Genomic DNA, 9,056 nt, shown 5'->3' with positions numbered 1-9,056 from the left:
AGGAGGAGCTCCCATCCCCGATCACGCCCACCCCGCCAAGCTCACAGTGGTACAGTCCGTCCAGCTCACTGCAACAACAAGCTCGCGCCACCTCCCCGGCAGGAGGGAGAATACGCTGCTGATTCTTGTGTGTGTGTGTGTGTGGGTAAGAGAGAGAGATGGAGTGAGTGTGTCAGAATGGAAATGAGGGAAGAGCAGAGCAGAGGAAAGAGATGGGGAGGAGGGATTGAGGCTGGCAGATGGGTCTCTGATGGAGAGGCTGGCGGTGGGGGGGGGCAAGGCACATCTATGACAGATGTGTTGTCTTAAGTTAAAGTGGAAATAGATCCTGCTGCTGTGATGTACAATGGATGGAGAGACGGCTCTCCTCAGAGGTGCTGCTGGTCTTTTGACAGTATATGAGAGGGCTTTTCAGGGGCAGGTGATCTGTCGTGCCACAGCACAGGTAAATTACAATGGACTCTACTCTACTGAACCATTCAAGTTTCAGAATAGCACTTAATACACAGTCATCTTTAAGCACTTCAATAAAAATATGATATTTTAGCTGTTGGTGTGATAACTCCTGACCGGTAATTGAAGAAGCCAAGCCAGTCAATTTCTCATTCACCTTCATTGATAAGAGGTCTCTTGGTGGAACCATACAGGGAATCATAACCTGCTATGGTAATGTGATGAAAGGGTCAGGGAATCATAACCTGCTATGGTAATGTGATGAAAGGGTCAGGGAATCATAACCTGCTATGGTAATGTGATGAAAGGGTCAGGGTTAGATTAAGCAGACTGGCTTGGCCATTTTTTTGTCGAAAGACAAAAAACAACAGCATCTTCAGATTACCATCCTGAGATAAGCAGGTCAAGGCATGGTTTAATTGCGCTCTATTATCTGTCTGTCTGACTTTGGATGAGGAAGTGTGTGCCTACATTACTGTCTGTCTGTCTGCATGTGTGTTTATGTGCATCCATCTGTGTGTGTGTGTGTGTCTGTGGATAAAGCACCAAGGGCAGTCCATATGGTGCACCACCTATTGTGTGCTCATTAAAAGGCAGAGGGACCCTTTCACAGACAGATGATGTGCTGGGCTTTAACTCCGCCAGTGGTACCATGTATTTAAACTGAAGCTAGTCATCTTCCAATATTTAAAGAAGTGTATAATTTACCAATTATTCCATACTATGATCACAATGGTCAAGATGACGCTGCCAGACCAAGTTAAACTACACGATGCACTTTGTTCTATAGAAATATGTTTACTGGAGATGGAAGTAGTTTGTTTCAACTGTGAGAGAAAAATGCCCAGTCTGCCTAAAATGGTGCTGAATGCCTATTTCCTTTTTCCAGTGACATTAATGTGAACACTTGCAGAAAGGACTAAATGGATAGAATCTCTATTTCAGATTAGCCATGAAAAGCACTGAATAAAGCACTGAATGAGATTAAAACCTCTCGCACTTTCCCTCCCCTGACTATGCTCAGCTTTTATATTAACTGTCAGCAATGAAATACGCACATGCTTCTGTAGTCAGGTTACCGGCAGTGTCCTAAAATGGAGTTGGTCCAATACTGATCAGCTATAACATGGGTGATTCCTTCTTAGCTCCTCCCTCTGGGGGAGGGCCCACCACAGGACACACCCCTGCGGAGGGCCAGTTGGTTTGTCCTGCTGCTGCTTGCCAGGACATCATTAGGGAGAGTAGGTGGCCCATACAGCACAGGGGGTAGGACCTCTAATCCCCATGCCAAATAATTCTGCTCAAAAGAGGATTACTTTCAACAGTCAGTCACGCCGAAAAACCATCAACTCAACATAGTTCACAGACTTTGTTTGTCATCACTGACCATTACAGTGATGTGGTACCACAAACGTTTACCAGCTCCATCCTTACCTGCATCAAGGCCTAGACGATCAACGCAATGCAAACTCATTTACTCCATGGTCTCTTGGATTCCTCAACCCGCAAAGATTAGAATTAATCAGTATGCATCCATTACTTACAGCTGTCAATAGCTTGGATTCCTACTGACCCTGGAATTCTGTTTTCAGGGAGGAGGCTCTCTGAATAGAGCTCGGGGGGGGGGGGGGGGGTCTGGAGGCATTTCATTATTCTCATCTGTGTTAACGGGCTCACTTCCTTTGGTGTGGATGGTTTACATTCTCCAGTGGTCATCCATCTTCCTGCATGCACGGCCGCTTTGATTACATCAGCGAGGCTGCATTTACATCAGCGAGTACTACAGTCCCTACAGGGACCTGCCGGCGCTGCCTCAGGACACTCTGTCTTAGAACAGGGGAGTGTTTCCAATGCATTTACAGGTATATGCAGATTAGAAAATGCTGCATTGCTCCAGTGAAGCCCCCCCGGCTCCCCCTATCAGTGACTGGTTAGCCGGGTAGTCAATCACTGTATCTATCGCTCCAATTCCCTGGTTAGGGAGGGGCGGGGGGCGAGGGGGTGAATTGGGCTGTACTCAGTGTGCGCTGTAGGGGAGGGTCCTTGAGAAATGGGCCGGCCTGGCAGGCTGGGTCAGGTGCTGAAACCCGCTCCAGCGGTATCAAATCCCTGTTAACAGATTGGTGGAGCGGGGCTTGATCGTTGACATCAATCACTGAGCTGTCTCCTCACTATAGAGCCTTCTATTCCACAGGCCCTGACCGACCATCATTAAAATCCAAAGAGTGGGGAAGAGCCCCCCCCCCCCCCCGTCTATCACGTTCTTTCCCTCTCTCCATCTATCGACACCTCTGTTTTTCTGCGGCGAATCAGCCGGGACCCATAGGTGTCTCTCCTTTCTGCAGAGCCTGTCATCTCTCCCGAATCCACTGTGTTTAAACAGGGATAATATATGCCATGCTGTCGGCTGCAGAGCACAATACCACTGGCCTGCACCTCCCTCCCGACATATGATAATTACCTCCACACAGATGGCCGTTACCAGAAAACACAGGCTCATTTGGCCTAAAGCCCCCAGCATTAGATAATTACCGCAGAGCATCGTGCTGAACAGTAAACAGCACAAGTTCATTCAGAATGATTATTCACCAACAATGACCAATCACAGACCAGCAGACTTGACACTGCGTGTCCTATGGTATAAATGTTCATACCGTTCCCCCTTTAGAAAATAATCTATTACTTCACCTAACTTTGAATAATTCCCCTGGTCTATAGCCCTCTCTGCACAACAGAAACATAATAATCAGGGCTTGCAATGTCTGCCTCCCCTTGATCCAACCCAGGCAATTGATGGGTATGCTTGAACAGCCTTAAGGAGAACAAAGGCGAGCTGAGAGCTAGCTACCTGCCTGGCAACCATCCCTGTGAGAGAGGCCAGCTGTTGAGGTGTGTGGGTGGAATGCCTATTCTCCTGGTCTTTACACAGCTGAAAGGCACTGGGACAGGTGAATTAATTACATCACCCACTGCATTCACTAGACTGGCTACACACTATGTTAGGAAGCACACACTGGCAATATATCTGACATCCTTATATCTATAAGCCATCTCCGATAGAGGACAGTGGTATGGTTTGATACAGGACAATGAGAAAGTTTGATACAAGACATTTAAATAGTTTGATGTTGCAGAAAGATACAGTTTGACATAGGTCAATGAGGTAGTCTGACACAGGACAATAAGATCTCTGGAAAATTGTACATTAAGTCGTAGTGTCAAATATACTGCTGGATCTCTCACAGACATTTCAATCCATCAAAACGCCTTCAAATACATGTTTTCAATGGTGCCACTCTGCTCTTCTAATATCATTACTCTAATACCTTCATTGTGCTAAGTGTCCTTGGGGCAGCCCTACATCCCACTAATGGGATGTAGTGACATACCACCAAAACGGCTCATTGCGACCACTTCCTGATTGATAATTTCAATAATTATACAGACCGTGGCCCTGGGTATATTACTGATTGACTGTGTATCTCTGTGTATCCTGTTTGTTCTACTGCAGAGTCAGTGTCCTCTGAACTGAGCGATGTTATAATTCTGGACTCTTAGTTCAGCTGGTTTGGCTAGGTCGCAAACACATTATCTGCGCTGGGGAGCCCTCTAAACTATCGCTACGCGGTGCATTTGATTGATTAAATGTAAGCATTTATCTCAATTTTCCTCAGTGTGCGTAACCATCTTAGCACTCTTGTATTCACTATCATCTACAGACTGACCTGGAGGACAGGGTTAACCATGGGAAACTGAATCAGAGCTACACCTGTGCCAACGTCAGCAGCGAGTAGGGAGGGGGAACCGACTCAGCAGACAGAAAACAGAGGGCGTAGTGGTGAATTGGCTGTTTTCAAACCCCACACATTTCATGCGGTGAGCTGCCCGAGCACTGATATGATGTTTGTTTCTCATGAATAATGTGTGTACTTGGATTTATCTCCTCCCAAAACACATTTATTTCATGATTTTCATGAAATTATTTCTTACATTCATCTGAAAAATGCGTGTTCCATTAATTTTCCTTCTAACTGGGACAATGCTGGATGCACTGAGGACATGAAAGCTGTAATGACAAACGCTGATACAGACTCAGGGCTATATCTGTTCCTCAAAAGGATGTGATCCTTGAGACGTCTCATCTCAGCATGTTCTGAAAAAACACTGAAACTTCCCATTGTTTTAATCTAACCATTCGCACCAACACATTGTTATGTGTTATGTAAAAATCAAAACCACATTGTGATCAATATTCATGCAATTCCGCCATATTGCAACTCCAACCTCACTGCATCAGAACACAAACATCACACAACTGAACTGTCAGCGCTGCAAGACTGAAGATTAATCTAGAAATATACTGAATCATAACAGAATCAGCATGCAAAATAGAGAAGACAAACACATCTAAGTTGCAATATGCCACAGGTGCATCCCATCTTGGGATTGTAGTATTTTTCATCTCAGGACCACACTGCACCGAAGTCTACACCATAAAGTCTGCTTTCCAGCATAAAACAACAGCCCAAAATTATATAAAAGCACATTCACTTATCAGTTTATCATGTTACCTTGACTTATCAGTAGTGCTAATAGTTTTACAGGTCAAAGACACCATGTTTTGCTGCAGTATGTTTTATACATGAGTACAGTCACAATCCTATACAGAAATTAAGGATGAACCTCGGCAAAATCATTATGCATAACTTAGTGTAGACTCATTGAGTCAAGTATTGATTTTCTTTGAAATACTGCAAGTTCAACCAAGTTAAGTCCTGTTTTCATTTGTAAAACCATTAATATGTCATTTTGTTTACCTTTATCCTGAAGAATGGAAGACCCCTGCACGGCATTCCCTTTGTATTGGTGGGTCCTCCTCGTCCAGCAGAATGATGCGGAGAGAGAGAGAGAGAGAGAGAGAGAGAGAGTGAGAGAGAGAGAGAGAGAGAGTGAGAGAGAGAGAGAGAGAGAGTAAGTGTAAGGGAGGCAGGGAGGGGGGAATGTGGTGTGTGGAGCAGCAGAGTTTCTTGATGCAGTCTGGGCACTAGCTGAATGCTAATCAGATAGTGGAGGCCTTTCCCCATGAGTGGAGGAGCGCAGAGCCGACTCCCTCCATATATCTTGTCAGGTTCCCTGCAACACCCACTCAACCAGCATCCAGTCCAGTCAGCACTCTCCCCTGGCTGGATCAGACCCCAGACCCACTGCCAGCCTGCCTCTAACTCTGGACTGACTACAACAGTAACAGGATTGTACGCACTGTAAGACACATAGCCAGGGAACCTGCCGTTACAGATCAAACACACTCCATTATCCTGAATGACCAAAGCCACAGACTGTTCCCTATACTCTGGCATTCGCACCACCTCAAGGTTCCTGTACAATACAGCTTCTACCCCCAAGTCATAACTGTGAAACCACACTATCAAATGATTATCAAATGATTATCAAATGGACTCTGTACAATAAAGCTTCTACTCCCAAGAAAAAAACTTTGAAACAACACTGCCAATTATCAAATGGACACCTGGCTGTCCACATTTTCCACCATTTTGTACACGTTAGTTCTGACTATATGCACACACACTATACTCACACACACAGGAATACTTACATTCAAACACAAATGCGCACCAATTACATGAATTCTGACGAAACACTGAAATAAACTTTCATCACATATTTAGCACATACATGATGTTGTTGCTACTGTTGATCTGTATGTTATTACATGAATGTCCATAAATCAAACTTATTTTGTAGCCCTGTACTTTGACGAGTAATACGATTAATCCCTTTAAATAGCCAAGATCATTTATTTGCTTATTTTTCTATTTTGTTATTCATATGACTGTATATTTATTATACTGTAAATTCCTTGCAATGTTTTAACACTTATTTTCTTAAGTGCAAAGCATGAGTCTAGATTTTGTACATATTATTATTATTAGGTGTGCTTGCTATTACCCAATAATTACACAACTTTGTTTTATACTATTAGATGTGCTTGCCATAATCTATTTATCTACTATGTACGCATCTATGTATGTAAGTATTTATATCTATCTATATCTATTTACAGTGTCTATATATGTATATCTGTCTATCAATCATCTATCATCTATCTGCATCATTAGTGCATTCACAAGAGAGCTGTCAATTACTAGTCATAATTCCAGGGTTTGCATTTGCATTTGGAGTCAGTATCTGGGCCAAAGAAGTATCAATTCAAGCAAGCAAGCAAGTTTATTTATATAGCACCATTCATACATCGTAGCAATTCAATTCCATCCATCCATCCATCCATCTTCTTCCGCTTATCCGGGGCCAGGTCACTGGGGCAGCAGTCTAAGAAGAGATGCCCAGACTTCCCTCTCCCTAGACACTTGGGCATCTGTTCCGGATGCCTCCTGGATGCCTTCCCGGGAGGAGACCCCGGGGAAGACCTAGGACACGCTGGAGGGACTATGTCTCCCGGCTGGCCTGGGAACGCCTCTGTGTCCCCCCGGAAGAGCTAGAGGAAGTGTCTAGGGAGAGGGAAGTCTAGGCAATTCAATTCAAAATACTCAAATGAAAACATCAAAAAAAATGAAAACATCATAATAAGAAAAAATACAATAAGAAAACATATAAAGATTAAAAATGGGATAGAAACATAGGAAGATATAAGTGCTAAACGCAGCTTCTCCATGTTTAGTTTGGACTCTGGGCTCTACAGGCTGACTTGTGTTCATAGATCTTAGAGCCCTGCTCGGTTTATATTCTTCAAACATATCAGAAATGTATTTGGGTCCTAAACCATTCAGAGATTTATAAACTAAAAGCACCACTTTGAGATCTATTCTGTAACAGACTGGAAGCCAATGCAAAGATTTAAAAACCGGAGTGATGTGCTCTGTTCTCTTGGTCCTGGGTAACATTCTAGCAGCAGCATGCTGAATGACCTGCAGGTGTTTTACAGTATTTTTCGGGAGTCCAGTTAAGAGGCCATTACAGTAGTCATCCCTACTAGAGATAAAAGCATGGATGAGCTTCTCTTGGCCTTTTTGGGACACCAAGCCTTTGATTCTGGCTATATATTTTAGATGATAGAATGCTGTTTTAGTGACCGCTTTGATATGAGTGTTAAATGTGAGGTCTGAGTCTATCAGAACACCAAGATTACGCACTTGATCCCTGGTTTTAAGGGCCAGAGAATCCAGCTCTTTACAAATATTTGTTCTTTTATTTTTGTTGCCAAAATCAATAATCTCAAATTTTGGTTCATCCAGGTTTTTATGTGCTCTATAGAGTGACACAGAGAGTCTGTTGAGCTGTTGTCATATGGTTCGAGAGCCATATATATTTGAGTATCATCGGCACAGCTGTGGTAGTTAATGTTGTTGTTCTGTAGAATTTGGCCCAGAGGTAGCATATAGAGATTGATCCGAGAACTGATCCCTGTGGAACTCTGCATGTCATAGCCTCCCTATCAGATTCATGATTACCAATGGTGACAAAGTAACTCCAGTCATCTAGATAAGATCTGAACCAATCAAGGACTGTCCCGGAGAGTCCTACCCAATTTTCCAGCCTATCTATAAGTGTTCTATGATCTGCAGTGTCAAATGCTGCACTGCGATCTAAAAGAGCCAGAACTGTTATTTTATCAGAATCAGTATTTAGGCGTATATCATTTAAAACTTTAATCAGGGCCGTTTCAGTACTGTGGTGAGGTCGGAAACCTGAAATTTTTCTAAGAGACTGCTTGAGGTCACACAATTGCTGAGTTGATTGAAGACAACCTTCTTAATGATCTTGGCTATAAAAGGGAGATTTGATACAGGTCTATAGTTGTTCATTTTAGATGCATCCAGTGTTCTATTTTTTAATAGGGGCTTAATGGCAGCTGTTTTTAGAGACGTTGGGAAAATGCCTGATTGCAGAGAGCTTTTAACTATTTGCTGTAGGTTCATTGTTATAGAGTTAAAAAAAAAAAACATCTGATGGCAGTGTGTTGATGATTCCTGACAAATGTTGCTGTCTGGCCCTGCGTAACTCATTGTTGAAGCTACCAAGGCATTGTTTATAGATGTCATAGTGAATTTGAAGTTTAGTTTTCCTCCACTTACATTCCGCTTTCCTACATTCTCTTTCAGGGCACTTACCATCATGGTGGTTCTCCATGGTGTTTTCTGTTTGCTCATAGTTTTCTTTACCTTTACCGGTGCAACACGATCCATGACATTCAATATTTTAGCATAAAAATTATCCAGGAGTACATCAACTGACTCAGCACTTATTGTTGGAGAGATAGCTATGGCTTCCATAAACTGAAAATATCAAGACTTTTAGAGATGTATGTACACTCTTTCACATGTTGAATGAGATCAAAAGTGTCAAGTAGTGCAAAAGGTTATTTGGCATTATTGTCCATACTACTGTCTACATGGATGTTAAAATCCCCTGTAATAATAAACATGTTATAATCAACTGATATAACAGAGAGTATTTCAGCAAAATCATCAATAAAATGTGCAGAATATCGTGGAGGTCTGTAAATAGTTAAAAACAACATTTGGGGGAGTACCCTTCAAGTCACTCAGTTTAACATAGTGCAGACT

Source organism: Esox lucius, chromosome 19 (assembly GCF_011004845.1).
Source record: "Esox lucius isolate fEsoLuc1 chromosome 19, fEsoLuc1.pri, whole genome shotgun sequence".
Classification (NCBI taxonomy): Eukaryota; Metazoa; Chordata; class Actinopteri; order Esociformes; family Esocidae; genus Esox; species Esox lucius.
Note: the sequence above shows the minus strand (reverse complement) of the source record.